We start from the raw sequence: 14,622 nt of genomic DNA on the forward strand, positions 1-14,622 counted from the left end.
CCCCATGTCTGTACCTGGAGATAGATCCTGAGACTGATTTCTCATACCAGATAACACCTTATGTTCCATGTTAATGAAAAAAAATCTTATGTTTTCTTATATTTTTCTATCTGTCTCTTCTCAGGTGGACAGAGGGGACAAATGACATTTTTACTTGTTATTCTTGTTTTGCTGACTGAATTAAGGACAAGGATCAAGCCTCATTTCTCAGTATTTCATTCATTCATTTATACAACCATTTGTCAAATGCACACTATGTCCATGGTAATGTAAGAAGATATAAAGTGGACAATCTTTTGCTTCCTGCCCTGCCTCCCCTCAAATATGTCTCATTCTGAGAATTACGGTATCAGGAATGACTTAAGCTGCTGAAATCTCAGATATCCTGTGAAATTAGTTGACTGGCTGGTCCTGAGCAGGTTGTTTCATCCTGGTAGAGATGTTTCCCTAGTAAGCTCTATCTCCACCTTCTAGCCCTTCTTAGTGATATCACAGGCATTGTTATCAAATCCCAATGATCTAGCTTTCAGAAAGTCCTAATCTGTCATCTCTTTTTTAAATGATGACCTGGGCAGATGATAGCCCTGGAATGGCAAACTATAGGTAGTATCAGCACTTCTAAATAGGCACTGGGGATAATGTATGCACTTAGTGATAATGTACTATGAACTCTGAGTAGAAACTCCCCCTTTAGGCCATATTTCTGTCCCCATTAGTAACTATCCAAAAATGGATTAGGTAAACTAAAAAAATAATGAGGTCCTTCAGGATGTCTAATTTCTTTAGACATCTTTAAGTGATGACCCTTTTTGGAGGGATGTTGTACTGTAAAGTTGTGATCATGTATGAATTGAATCAGACACTCTCTGAAATTGGGTCCTACTGCAAAGAGCTCTTAGGAAGGCTTTTGGAAAATCTGGGAAGATCACCTCTGGGAGAATCATGAGGATGTTCCTTGGAGTAACTATGGAACTTGCTAAATAACTATGTGTTGAAGAGGAGGCCATTGGATTGTCTCTGGAGGTTGCTGGCAGTTTCAGTGACTCTTCTTCTGTCTTCCTTCGGTGGGCTTCATTTCAACACTGCTTAGCTTACCGGGAGTGATAAGAAGCCCTGAGGAAGCTCAAATCCCCTGAGTGACTGTCAAAGTAAGGTCTGTAGGAAAGGCTGAAAGGATCATTTTCCTGCCAGGAGGAGTTTGAATATCACCTAGCTGCTGATTCCCTAGACATTTCCACCCCCTTCATACCCGCATGAACCAGCACCAGTCCAGAGGTCCAGGTTCCTCCCCACTACCCTGTCAGTGCCTACTTGTGTTTGAACCAAATTGGAAGCCTCTAAAAACCCATCAGATTTTACTTGTTTTGGTGTCTCCTTATCTCTTGCTCCAGGGGATTCATTGTCTCTGTCTACTCTTCTTCATTATGAGTATAGGTGTTTCCCTTCAATAAAACTGGCTTGCTTTATTTTCTCTCTACTGACTGTCTTGCTGTGTGTTCCATGTTTTCTTGCATTGCACTTTGGAATACCAAACCTTATTTAAACTGTATCATTTTATTAATGTCTTTTAAAAATATCACCATAGTTTCCCCCAGTTTTCCTCTCCCCACTTCATCCCAGAGATCCATCCTGTGTCACAAACAGTATTTTGTTAAAAACAAAAAATGAAAGCTGAAAAAAATTAACATTCCTGATCAATGTATTGAAAAAGTCTGAAAATATAAGCAGCGTGCACATTTTTGTGAATCTCTCACATCCTCCTCAAAGGTGAGGGGTGTGGTGGAAGTGTCATCTCATATCTCTTCTTTCAAACCATGATTGTTCATGATTTTGCAGCATTCATTTCTGATTTTTTTCTGTATGTGTGGTTATTTCTGCTTACATTGTTTTAGTCATTGTGTTTATTCTCTTCTTGATTTTACTTCCTTCATTCTGCACAAGTTCATGTAGATCTCTCCATGCTTCTCTATATTAATCACATTCATATTTTCTTGCAGAATAGTAATATTCCATTACACACATGTATAGCCATTCCCTAATCAATAGGCATCTACTTTTCTTTGCTACTACCGAATAGTGCTGCTATAAATATTGTGGTGTACATGGGGCCTTTCTTCTTCAGTGACCTCCTTGGGATATAAGGCTAAGGAATGGATTCTCTAGGTCAAAAGGTATGGACAGTTCAATCATTTTATTTGCATACTTCTACATTTCTTCCCAAAATGGTTGTACAAAACTGTCTACAGCTCCACCAACAATGCACCATCATGTTGATTTTCTCACAATGTCCAAACACTGGCTCTTCTCATCTTATATCTTGCCAGTTTGGAGGCTGTGAGCTGAAATCTCAGGGTTATTTTGATTTTTATTTCTCTAATTTTTTTCAAAATTGTTTTGCAACATTCTTTCATTTGGTTATTAATGGTTTGTAATTCTTCTTAGAACTATTTGTTCATATTCTTTAACCACTTATAAGAAATAAGTATTTATCAAATGCCCATAATGTGCCAGGCACTGTGCTGACTACTTTACAAATATTATGTCTTTTGATCCTTGCAACAACCCTGTAAGGTAAGTGCTATTATTGTCCCCATTTTACAGTTGAAGAAACTAAGGCACATGGGAGTTAAATGACTTACTCAGACTCACATGGCTAGTAAACATCCAAGACTGAATTTCAACTCAAGTCTTCCTGACTCCAGCCCATTGAAACAACTGGCAGCAGCAGTAGCACATGTTGACCTTGGGAGTTCTGAACAATTAGAAGAGCAAGTCATAGGAATCTGGGAGTGAGCGTTCAGGCAAGGTTCCAAGAACACGCTGTGCTTAGGTGGAAATGGTCAGAGTTTGATATAATTGTTGCAGAAACACCAGAATCAGCACAACACTAATCACCCAAAGAGCAATGGGCTACTTTTGGGAATGACCTTCAGGACCCCAACCCAGTGTTAGCTGATAGGCAGGATCATTTGGCACTTGTATAGCATCCGGACAAGAGCCTGGTAGCACCAGTGCCATTTAGCAACTTGGTTAAGTTTCTGGTCTATTCCCCAGAAATTGAGGGGGGTCCCTTGCAGTGGTTTGCCAGTGTTATTTTTTTCTGAGAATCCCTTTCAATACAAAATATGTTGTGAATTCCAATGGTTAATTTAATATACCACTGATAAGTATTTTTTAAATCTATTCATTGTGTTTCCAATAACTACAAAGATAACTTTTGCCCCTCCCCAAAGTTTATATAATGCATATATACATTATGCATAATATGTATAAAATTTGTATTATGGAATTATAATTGCAAAATATACAATTATATTTTGTCATAAAATTATTTATATGAAAGCTCTAAATAGAAAATCATAAACTTCAATTATAAAATAATTACAGTTATTTTATGAGACATTCTGTAAGAATTCAAAGAAGTAATCCAGTAGGATCTCATATGGTAACTATTATGTCTAAAACTTCATTTAAAATGTCCTTTTCTTATACATTTTATTGAATATAAATGTTTAAATTTAAGTGTTATAATTTGGAAGACATTTAACATAATATAAAAATCATATATAAACTTAATTGGATGTTGGACTTTTTCACTTGAACAATGGTTTGCAGTATTTGACTCAATGCCAGGCAAACGTATTCTTAAATCTGGGTTGCATTGAGTTCATTTCTGTGTTTTGATGTAAAAGAAGAATAAAGTAAAAATGGTTGCTCACCCAAATATGAGTGTGTGAGGAAGTGGTAGGATAATTTTACAAGCTCACTTGCTGAGAGATTGAAATGCATTTTTTTTTGTTTTGTCATTAACATTGACAAACAGGAATGGCTAATTAGAAATACAAAATATTTGCTTTTTACTAGCTAATGAAATGCACCATACTTACGGCTCAATTGCATACATTGTTTTGTTTGCCACTGGTACATTGGCTACTGAAACTCTGTTGTATGAGTAACCAGTATTTCTAGTAAGCTCATTTGAAAATCTGAGAGAATACTAGCATACGTGGAAAATAAGTTTAAATCTGAAAATAGCCTTAATATTTCAATGAGAGACAATATAAGGTTTGTTTTTGTTGAATGTTTGTGATGTTTTATAAAGGTTTCAAGATGATTTATAATGTGAATATCTAGTAATCACAGCTTTAAAAAGCCTGACATTTTTGTTGTTTGTAACATATATATCATGACGATAAAACAAGGGGACAGGAGGACTAATTTGATGATGTATACATGATGCAGACAAGCGTATGCACATGTGTCTGACGATTCATTGGGAATCACTTTTCCCTTGAATGGGAAACCTGTGTGACAGTTTGGAAATAATTTGATATCAGATTTAGCAATTACAAGAACACATTGTGCTTAGTCAGAAGTGGTCAGAGTGTGACATAATTGTTGCGGAAACAGCAGAATCATTGTGTGTGTGATCATGATGTCTTAAACTGCTATTGAAACAAGCCTATAATGCTTGAAGTATGTGCATGCTTTTCATTACACAGGAAAACTATGTTTGTAACACAATTGGATTATTTGCTGCTTAAAGCACCATTAAAGAATTTTTAGTGTGAACCCTTTAGAGCAGAGGTGGGTTTCCTGTGGTCTTGAGGACCTAAAGAGGCACATGTGGCCTGCTTTAGACCATCTTCTCAGGGAGCCGCTAACTGGTTAGCAATTGCCAATAAAATGAGATCCTTAGCCTCTTAGTGGCAAGGCGATACCTTTGATAACTAGAGCAGCCTTTTTGACAAACTTGAAAAGATAACACCATGAGGTACTAAAACATATGCAGTGAAAACTCAATCAAGACAGTAATTGGCCTACATGAGAGGTAAGGATGGGCTTACATTTGGTCGGACTCACAAAAAGGGACTCCAGCACCCATCGCAATGGGGGGATCACCGAGTTGATGAACATCTTCTGGAAGGCCCTGTATTATGTATCTCCCTACACCAGAGTGGTCTGGTGCTAGGCTCATGACCAGGCAGAACATTTTATGACCATATCAACTCATTCTCTCTCTTCTTTTCTGGGATAAGATAGATTGAGTTCAGACTGTAGACTCTTCTGTTTGTTACAATGAGAATTGGAATTTAAATTCCACCTATGTAACTTTGGCAAGTCACTGAACCTGTGTGGGGGTGAATTTCCTCTTCTGTAAAATGAAGGGGTTAATCTAGATGACTTCTGAGGACGCTTGTAACTTTGATTCTGTGATCTTATAGATTTCCCTATTGTTCTTTAAATCCAACTGCCTTTCACTCCTTGATGTGACTTTTATTTCTATGTGTATTATATAAACTCATGCTGACATTTTACCCTTAACAATTGGTTAACCTGCAACCACTAGTTAACCTAAGGTTTCAGAAAGGGTAGAAACAGAAAAAAAAGATACAAAAGTATCTCAAGATTCTCTGAACCATGTGGTTATATCCCAGCTCGATGGCGGTGTCAGAGTGAGATTTTTTTAAACACTTGTGTGGCCCAACAATGTATGCTGTTACACTGGAATAACCACAAGAGAAACAACTGATTGAGAATTGATAGCTGTGGAGATGGATAAGATCCGAGGATCCTGGATTTAGAGAGAACAGGAAACTTAGAGCTCACTGAGTCCAATACTATCAGTTTTACAGATTAAATTAAATGAAGGTACAGAGAGTTAAGTGATTTACCCCAGGTCACACAGCTAGTAAGTGTCTGAGGCAGGATTTATACTCAAGTCTTCCTGACTCCATCCCAGCCTTCTATCCAGCACTCTTCCACTTAGCTTTCTGGATAGATGGATAAGGGCATATCTAGGAAATCACTGAGCCTCAGAATCCATCTATTTCTTTCTCTAGGTGATCTTGAACAGTAGAATCATGGAGCCCTTGTTGAACCATTCAACTTTTGGTGACTTCATCCTCTTGGGCATCTTCTCACACACTCAAACTGATCTTATTCTTTTCTCTGCTGTCCTGGTGGTCTTCACAGTGGCCTTAGTTGGGAATATTCTCCTTCTCTTCCTGATCTATGGTGATGCTCAGCTCCATACTCCCATGTACTTTTTCCTTAGCCATCTCTCCCTTATGGACCTCAGTCTGATCTGTACCATTGTACCCAAGATGGCTGACAATTTTATTCCTGAGAGAAAGTCCATTTCTCTCATTGGATGTGGGCTGCAGATTGGCTTCTTTGTTACCCTAGTGGTCTCTGAGGGTCTTCTGCTGGGCCTGATGGCTTATGATTGCTATGTGGCCATCAACTACCCTCTATGCTACCATGTCCTTATGAACCAACAGATGTGCTTTGAGATTTTTGGTAGCTCCTGGGTCTTTGGATCCTAGATAGGTTAATGTAGGTAGTGGTAGTCTTGAGTTCCCGCTACTGTGGTTCCTGAGAGGTGGATCACTTTTTCTGTGAGGTGCTAGCTTTGTTGAAGCTGGCTTGTGCTGACACATTCCTTTCTGACACCCTAAATTATTTTTGCTATGTCTTTATGCTCCTCTTCCCTTTTTCCTTAATTGTGGCTTCCTGTGTCAAAATCCTGATCAATATAAATTCTACCCAGGCATGTCAAAAAGCTCTGACCACCTGTTCATCCCATCTGGCAGCTGTCTCTCTCTTTTATGGGGCAGCTATGTTTACCTACCTAAGGCCTAAGTGCTTTTGTGCTCCTGGTCATGACAAAACAGTGTTCCTCTTCTACACAATCCTCACACCCATGCCTAACCCCTTGAGTAATAGTCTGAGAAACCATGAGGTGATGAGGGCATTGAGGAAGTGGCTGAGCCACTGGGATATTGGCTGCCAGAAGTAACCCATGTCTGTGCCTGGAGTGGGCTCTCTGAGACTGATTTCTCATATCAGATAATACCTTATGTCCCATGTTAATTAAAAAATCATGTTTTCTTAGATTTTCTATTTGTCTCTTCTCAGGTAGACAGAAGGGACAAGTGATATTTTACTTGTTATTCATTTAGCTGACTGACTTAAGGACAACGATCAACCCTCATTTCTCAGTATTTCATTCATTCATTAATGCAACCATTTGTCAAGTGCAAGGCAATGTATTAAGATATAAAGTAGAAACTCTTTTCCTCCCTCCCCTGCCTCCCCTCAACTGTGTCTCATCTGAGAATATTTGGAATGACTTAAGTGGGTGAAATCTCAGGTATCCTGTGAAATTAACTGACTGGCTGGTCCTGTGCTTATAATTTCATACTGGTCGAGGTGTTTTCCTAGTAAACTCTATCTCCACCTTCTAGCCCGGCTTCTTAGTGATATCATATACAGTGTTACCCAGCTTTCCTAAATCCTTACCTGTCATCTCTTTATAAATGGTGGTCTGAACAGGGCTGGTGACAGTCCTGGAATGGCAAACTATAGGCAGTATAATAGCACCTCTAAACATGCACTGGGGACATAACCAACTTAGTGATTACATACTACGAACTCTGAGTAGAAATTCCCTCTTTAGGCAATATTTCTTTCCCTATCAGTGACTGTCTAAAAAGGGAAAAGTTGAACAAAGAATGTAATGCATTGCCTCAGGATGTGTACTTTTCTTAGAAGTTTTTAAGTGAGAGTATATAACCCCTTTAATGGGGAGTAAGTTTCTGATAATTTGTGAGTTGAACCAGATCCTCTCTGAAATCTGATCCTACCATAAAGAGTTCTTGGGATGTTTTCTCTTCATGTGAAAAACCTGGGAAGATCATCTCTGGAAGAATCATGAGTCTTTGCCTATGGAACTTGTTGCCTAACTATATGTTGAAAAAGTAATGGAAACTACTTGATTATCTCAATAGATGCAGAAAAAGCTTTTGACAAAATACAACATCCATTCCTATTAACAACACTAGAGCACATGAGTAAATGGAGTCTTTCTCAAAATGAACAATACCATTTACCTAAAACCATGAGCAAGCATTTTATGTAATGGGAATAAGCTAAAAGCATTTCCAGTAACATTGGGGATGAAAAAAGGATGTCCATCGTCATGTCCACTGTTATTCAGTGCTACTCAAAATGTTAGCTTTAGCAATAAGAGAAGAAAAAAATTGAAGGAAATAGAATAGGCAAAGAAGAAATAAAACTATCAGTCTTTGCAGATAATACGATGACATACTTAGAGAATCCTTAAGAATGAAGTAAAAACTTTCTTGAAATAATAAACAACTTTAGCAAAGTTACAGAATATAGAATAAACTTACATAAATCATCAGCATTTCTATATATTCCTAACAAAACTCAACAACAAGAGACGTAGCAATTTCACTTACAGTTACTGGAGACATTATAAAATATTGCCAAAACAAATGCAGGAACTATATGAACACAATTGCAAAATCCTTTTCATACAAATAAGTCAGATCTAATTAACTGGAAAATCATCAGTTGTTCATGGGTAGGCTGAGATAATAAAATAAAAATGACAGTTCTACCTAAATTAATTTACTTATTCAGTGCCAGATCAGTCAAACTGCCAAAAGTATTTTATAGAACTAGAAAATAATAATAACAAAATTTATCTGGAAGAACAAAATGTCCAGAATATCAAGGGAATCAATTAAAAGAAATGCTAGACAAGGTGGCCTAGCCATACCAGATCTTAAATGGTATTACAAAGCAGCAATCCTGAAAACTACTTGGTTCTGGTTAAGAAATAGAGTGATGATGGATCATGGAATAGATTAGGTGCATAAGACACAGGACTATAGTACTATAGCAATCTACTGTTCAATAAACCCAAAGACTCTAGCTTCTGGGATAAGAACTTGCTATTTAAGAAAAACTGCAGGGACAACTGGAAAATACTATTACAGAAACTAGACATAGATTAACATCTTACTCTGTATACCAAAATAAAGTTAGGTTTTGATATAATTTTGATATAAAGGATAATATAAAGGTATGCAAACTGGGAGACTAAGGAATAGTTTACCTGCCAGATTTATGGAGAATGGATGCATTTATGACCAAATGTGCTAGAGAACACTATGAAATGCAAAATGAATATTTTTTATTATTTTAAATTGGAAAGTTTTTGCACAAACAAAGCCATGCAACCAAGGCTAGGAGGGAAGCAGAAAACTGGGACAGAAGTTTTACAACTAGTGTTTATGGTAGAGGCCTCATTTCTAAAATATATAGAAAACTAAGTCAAATTTATGAGCATACAAGTCATTCCCCAACTGATAAATGATCACAGGATATGAACAGTAGTTTTTGGGTGAAGAAATTAATACTATCAATAGTCATATAAAAATGCTCTAAATTACTACTGATTAGAGAGATACAAATCAAAACAATTCTGAGGTGTCACATCTCACCTATCAGATTGGCTACCATGACAATACAGGAAAATTATAAATGCTGGAGAAGATGTGGGAAAATTGGAACACTAATGTATTGTTGGTGGTATTGTGAAATGACCCAAGAATTCTGGAGAACATTTTGAAACTATGTCCAAATGGCAATAAAAATGTGCATATATCTTGCCCAACAATACTACTTCTTGGTGTGTATCCCAAAGATATTATACAAACGGAAAAAGGACCCACATGTACAATAATATTTATAGTAGCTCTTCTTGTGATGGTAAAGAATTAGAAACTGAGGGGATGACAATCAGTTGGGGAGTGACTGAACAAGTTTTGATACATGAATGAAATGAAATACTGCTCTGCTACATGAAATGATGAGGAGGCAAACTTCAGAAAAACCTTAATTGATGCTAAGTGAAGTGAGCAGAACCAGGGTAACACTGTACACAGTAACAGCCACAATATGCAATGACTAACCTTGATAGACCTTTTTCTTTTCAGCAATGCAAAGATCCAAGACAACTCCAAAGGATTCATGATGGAAAATGGTATTTATATCCATAAAAAGGACTATGGAGTTTGAATGCAGAGTGAAGCATAGTGTTTGTTTTCTCTCTCTTTTTTTTCCTTTTTGGTCTATTTCTTTATAACAGCAAACACCTTAGCATACCCAGGATGGTCTGCTAGCACTTGTTCTTAGATCTGTTTTTAAAGGAAAGCAAATTTAAAGGAGTCAGCAATCTTCTTTGTTGTGTATACATAACAGAAAATACAAGCAGAGCCTGAACCAAAAAAATATTGCTATATACATTACATATGCCACTGGATTGAGAGAGCTTTTACCTCTGAGCTTTCAGGGGGGTCTGAATATATGACTACTCAGAGTCTTGACCAGGGAATCACAAGGTTCTTCTCAGAAGTGAGCCCCCAAAGTAAAATACCAACTCGATATATATGGATATATATACTTTTGACTAATAGACTTAGAGTCAGAAGGCATCACAACACTTGTGACTCAGTAGCTAATCAACTTAGTATCAAAAATGTGTGGAAGCCTGTCTTCCAGCAATCCTCCTCTAAGCAAGCTTCTCTTAATGGACTCCAAATGAGGCCTATTAATGGGCTGGGTAGATCTTCATATCCCATTAATATTACATTCTTCTTTCTTATGGTTTCTCTCATCGATTCTAATTTTTCTTTACAACATGACTAATGGGACAATAGGTTTAATATGAATGTATATGTGAAGCCAATAACAAATTACATGTTGCCTTAGGGTGGGGGGAGAAGACAGACAGGGAGAAAATTTGGAACTCAAAATCTTATGGAAGTGAATGAATAAACTAAAACTAAAAAATAACTTTATGTTGAAGAGGAGGGTATTGAATGATCTTCAGACGATGTCAGCAACTTCAGCGTCCTCCTTCTTTGACTTACTTTCTTTTGGCTTCATTTGGATACTACTTAGATTGCTCATAGTGATGAGAGAGAAATTAATAAGGACCTCAGTAACCTCTTGATCCTGCTAAACGAAGAAACCCTGAGGAAGCTCAAATCCCCTGAGTGACCATGTCAAAGAAAGGTCTGCAGGAAAGGCTGAAAGCATCATTTTCCTGCCAGGAGGAATTTGAATATCAACCAGCTGCTGATTATCTAGGCATTTCCACTCCCTTCATCCCTACATGAATCAGCACCAGTCTCCAGGTTCAAGCTCCTCACTTCTTCCCTGACAGTGCCTAGTTCTGTTTGAACAAATTTGAAAGCTCTAAAAACTCATCAGATTTTACTTGTTTTGATGTTTCCTTATCCCTTTCTTCAGGGGATTCATTGTCTCGGTCTCCTCTTCTTCATTATGAGTGCAGGTGTAATCAGAATGCATGCCTTCTTGGAGAGGGGAGGAAGGGAGAGATGGCGAGAAAATGTGGAACTCAAAATTTTGTGGAAGTGAGTGTTGAAAATTAAAAATTAATTTATAAAAAAATTGAACTTAAAAAAGGCTGATCTGTTGCAAGGATGGCCTCTTAGTTCTCATTAAAAAAATCAGCCCAGCCTATTTAAAACAGGTGCTGCTCCCACCACTATCCCATCCTTTCCATCCTGTGGTAATGCTATCCACAGGAGAAAGAGGTATGTTCTATCATCTGGATATGGGGACAGTTCAGGTGCCCAAGATGTGAGTTGCCTCAAGTAGAATTTCTATTATCTAGCCACTTTGCCCCATTCCCTAGTCTTTCAATCCCCTGTGAGCGAAGACGTTTCTTAGGGTCAGGCAGGGATGTTTGATGGCAGGTTGTGAGATAGCCCTATACTTTTTCTCTACCACATTTTCAGGTGTCTAGGGTGTCCCTGAGAGGTTTAAAGGTTAAAAGACTGTCCTTTGCAATTCCATTTTCACCTTCTCCTTTGGCAGACAGAATGATGGGTTTTGGGTTTGGAATCAGTCAGATAAAATCCTGCTTCTGCTTCTCAATCTCTTTTCATCCTTGGATAATCACTTACCCTTTGTAGACCTATGTTGCCTTAACTCCAAAATGAGGACAGTGGAGGTCCCTTCCATCTTTAAATCCCTTATCCTATGACAAGGAAGGCAGGGCAGTTATTATGTGTTATCTTATTCATTATTTCATTACATGCCTTAGATTTCTTTATGTTTTAAAAATAGTTACAAATTCTTCATTCTATTTAAATAAAATACAAACTAAGAAAGATTGTTGTATAGTTTTTTTTTTGGTGGAAAGTACCCAGAATTTAAAAAAATAAATGAGGGAGAGGTAATAAGACAATAGCTTGAGGAAATGGTATACTCAAATGAAGTTTGTTTGTCAAGAATGAAGGCTAAATATCCACGTTATGTTCAAGTGATCTTCATAACAATCAGTCAGTCAGTCCAGAAGCTTTTATTAAACACTTGCTATGGTGCCAGGACTTAGGAGGTACTGAGTTCAAATGTGGCCTCAGGGACTTAATGCTGGTTATGTTACTCTTGTCAAGTCACCTAACCCCAATTGAATTGCCAAATTTTTTTTAAAAGATCTTGTTTGTCATTTTTAAAATAGTATTTTCCCCTATTACATGTAAAGCTAATTTTTAACTTTCATTAAAAAATTTTTGAGTTTCAAATTATGACCCTCCCTTCTTTACCATCCCCTCCGTAGCATGGTTAGCAATTTAATATAAGTTATCTATGTGCAGTCATGTAAAACATTTCCATGTTTGTCATGTTGTGAAAAAAGAAACAGGTCAAAAGAAAAGAACCTCCTACCCAAAACAGAAGGCAATTGGAAATAGTATGCTCTGATCAGAGACTCCATCAGTTCTTTCTCTGGTGTGGATAGCATTTTCCATCGCAAGTCTTTTGGAATTGTCTTAGATCATTGTGTTGCTGAGAAGAGCCAAGTTGGTCATAGTTGAACATTTTACTGTTCTACTGATATTGTGTATGATATTCTCCTGGTTCTGCTCCCATCAGTTCATGTAAACCATTCTAGGTTTTTCTGAAATCATCCTGCTTATCATTTCTTATAGCAGAATAGTATTTGTATATCTCCACGTACCATAACTTGTTCTGTCTTTCCCCAATTGATGAGCATCCCCTCAATTTACAATTCTCTGCCACCACAAAAAAACCTGCTGTACCTATATTTGTACATGTAGTCCCTTTTCCTCTTTTTGTGATCTCTTTGGGATATAGACCTAGTACCAGTATTGCTTGGTTAAAGGGCATGCACAGTTTGATTGCCATTTGTGCACAGTTCTTACTTTCTAGAATAGTTGGATCAGTTCACAACTCCACCAACAATGCATTAGTGTCCCAATTTTCCCACATCCTCTCCAAAATTTCTCATTTTCCTTTTCTGTTATATTAGCCAATCCAATAGATGTGAGGTGGTACCTCAGAGTAGTTTTAATTTGTATTTCTCTAATCCATAGTGACTTAGAGCATTTCTTCATATGAAATATCGCTTTGATTTCTTCATATGAAAACTGCTTATTTATATCCTTTGACCATTTGGGGAATGGTCTGTATTCTTATAAGTTTGACTCAATTCTCTACATTTCTGAAAAATGAGACATTTATCAGAAACATTTGCTGTAAAGATTATTTCCTAGCTTTCTGCTTTCCTTCTTATCTTACTTGTATTGGTTTTGCTTGTACAAAAACTTTAAAATTTGGGATAGTCCAAATTTTCCAGTTTACATTTTGTAATGTTGTCAGTCTCTTGTTTGGTCATGAATTTTTCTCTTCTCCATAGATTCAAGCATTTTAGATTGCCTATAGTTAGTTTAAATGGCGTTTCTATTTTTATCTTTTGGTGCTGGACTTTCTTGGTAATATAGAGAAATGCTAATGCCTTGTGTGAATTTATTTTATATCCTGCAACTTTACTAAAGTTGTTAATGATTTCAATTATATTTTAAACTAATTCTCTGAGACTGTCTAAGTATACCATCATATCATCTTCGAAGAATGATAGTTTTGTTTCCTCATTGCCCATTCTAATTCTTTCAATTTCCCCCACTCTTATTGCTATAGCTAACAGTTCTAGTACAATATTGAATAACAGTGGTATTAATGGGCATCCTTGCTTCACTCCTAATCTTATTGGGAAAGCTTCTAACTTACCCCATTGCAAATAATGTTTCCTGATAGCTTTAGAGAGATACTACTTATTTTAAGGAAAGCTCCTTTTATTCCTATGATCTCTGGTGTTTTTAATAGGAATAAGTGTTGTATTTTGTCAAAAATTTTTTCAGCATTTGTTGAGATAATAATATGATTTCTGTTGGTCTTGTTAATTACATGGTCAATCATGCTGATAGTTTTCCTAATATTGAACCAACCCTGCATTCCAAGTATAACTTCCACCTTGTCATATATCCTAATGATATATTGCTAACTCTTTGCTAGTATTTTATTTAAAATTTTTACATTAATATTCTTTAGGGAAATTGGTGTATGGTTTTCTTTCTCTGCTTTAGCTCTTCCTGGTTTGGGTGTCACCACCATATTTGTGTCATAAAAATAATTTGGTAGGACTCCTTCTTTGCTTATTTCTCCAAATAGTTTATGTAATATTGGAATTAGATATTCTTTCAATGTTTGGTAGAATTCACTCATAAGCCCATCTGGCCCTGGGGATTTTTTCCTTAGATAATTCATGTGATGGCTTGTTCAATTTCTTATCCTAAGATGGGAATATTTAAGTATACTATTTTCTCTTCTGTGAACCTGGGAAAATTACTTTTGTAAACATTCATCTATTTCACTTAGATTGTCAGATTTGTTTGCAAAGAATAGAGCAAAATATTT

General features: G+C 36.8%; 1 pseudogene; it reads left to right on the forward strand.

The window, feature by feature from the left end:
* The first annotated feature begins 5,852 nt into the window (after positions 1-5,852).
* On the forward strand, positions 5,853-6,802 carry LOC140523576 (olfactory receptor 2V1-like; annotated as a pseudogene).
* Positions 6,803-14,622: the final 7,820 nt, after the last annotated feature.

Source organism: Notamacropus eugenii, chromosome 2 (genome assembly GCF_028372415.1).
Source record: "Notamacropus eugenii isolate mMacEug1 chromosome 2, mMacEug1.pri_v2, whole genome shotgun sequence".
NCBI lineage: Eukaryota > Metazoa > Chordata > Mammalia > Diprotodontia > Macropodidae > Notamacropus > Notamacropus eugenii.